Source organism: Acyrthosiphon pisum, chromosome A2 (genome assembly GCF_005508785.2).
Source record: "Acyrthosiphon pisum isolate AL4f chromosome A2, pea_aphid_22Mar2018_4r6ur, whole genome shotgun sequence".
NCBI lineage: Eukaryota > Metazoa > Arthropoda > Insecta > Hemiptera > Aphididae > Acyrthosiphon > Acyrthosiphon pisum.
In genome coordinates, this window is record NC_042495.1 from 104,778,697 (window position 1) to 104,780,756 (window position 2,060).

Genomic DNA, 2,060 nt, shown 5'->3' on the forward strand with positions numbered 1-2,060 from the left:
CTGCTATTTAAGCAATATATCAGGAGCTTTGTAATTAACTTTGATGCTTTTTGGCCCAACAAATACAATTTTGTTGAAATGTTTAGAAAACAATTCTTAAATTGCCCGTAAACAGTTCAAAAAACGTTAAAATAATTTAAAAATTTTACCAAGTATAGGAATTGATAAAATAAACATATGATATACATGTGTATATAAAATACACATGTATTGGGTGGATAGGCCCATAAGGAAAAAGAGATTTTCCCTGTGGGCCCCCGTCTGTGTTTATGTTGGGGGCCCATTTGGGCTACACATTGTTTTTTCCAAAATTAAATATTCACCAAATAGGAATAGTTTAAATTTAAAACTATTATTTTTTTTATATAAATTATTGTTACTTAGGTACCTACTGTTGTTTTTGACAATATAATAATACCACGACAAGTCAAGACTTTGCTTACGGATCTTTAACATAGTATTTTAAAATTTTTATTATTAATCAAAGACCGAAATATCCTCGTAGTCCCCCCCCCCACCAAATTGTTTTTTTGCAAATTTTTTTGGCCGATATTTAGAACGGAATTTTTACGAATTTGTACGACCTTATACGCGAAACTTTTCAAAAATCCCTTACATCCGAAAAAATCATTTTCCTCATTGCCATTTCCCCAGCCCAGTTATACATTTATTATATCTACTGGCTACAGATTTTTTGTATCTATTATTTATTAATTAATATATATAAATATATATATAATATATTGAAAACAAAATTATACATTTCTTTTTTTTTATACCTATTATTTATTAACTTTAATAGACTATACATTTTTATATTTATAATAAAAATAATTAATAAGCTATTTTATAATATGACTTTTCTTGCTTTTTTCTAAAATAGTCTTCATAAAAATCCGAGGCCTTCCAACAACGGCGGCCATAGGCAGTTGCCTATCCTTATGGTGAATATGGCTCTGTATACACCTATCTGTCTATCTATTAGTTATAAATTATATTCAAATTAATATTGGACGTTAAAAAAGTATTTCAAAAGTATTTCGAATACTGTATTCGGATTAATACTGCTCAAGTCTGTAACAAATCCCTATCGGCGCATGCAATCTTGCTTGCTTTCCAGAGGCTGAAACACGCAAAAATTCAACACTTTAGCTGGAGATGGGCGAACGCCGTCCTGCGACCAAATTCAAAATTATAAATTAAAACCAATTAAATCTGGTATCATGAAAATGTTTATAAATAACAAAAATAATAGTGATTTATAAATTATAGGTAAGTACATATAAATAGAAAATTTATTTTTTTTAGTTTATACATTTTCTGTTTTAATTTTAATCACGTAAGATGAAAAAAATAAAATAGTCTATAAAAATATATTTGAATTATGCTCAACCGAAAATTCAATATATTTCGACAGAAGAAACATAATAATATGAGCAATTTTTAGTAACGTCGGTGATGGGCTTGGTTATGGAGTCTTGTATTAAATTTTCACTCTTTTTGGCCCAATAAATACAATTTAATTGATATATTTTGATGAAAAAAAAAAAATTAAAATAGGTAATTGAAATTTGAAATATTGTCTGTAAATAGCTAAAAACAAGTCAAAATATTTTCAAAATGTTATGGTGTATAGAAAATTAGAATATAGACATTCAGTGAAATTTTCATGTATCTACAGTTATTCGCTTTTAAATTACAACAAAATAAGAAAATCGGTACTTGAGAAGTCGATTGAATATCCGATGTTGTAAAAATATGAACTTGAAACGCTCATAAAAATGTAATTTAACTTTCCGGTAGAGATTTCATTTTTGATAAAGGTAAACGAAATAATAAGAAATCTTGTACCTATTCAATTTCCAAATCCTATATTTAAAAAGAAACATTTTTATGAATTGATAACTTAAAATAATATGCACATTTTCGTGATTTGTACGTGTGTTGTCAACATTTGAACTTTAAATGATAATAAAAAAAAAAAATTTGACTGGATTTTTAATATTTTTTCAAATGTTCATTGTAACATATATATTTTCAAGGCTTTTTTAGCCCACAAA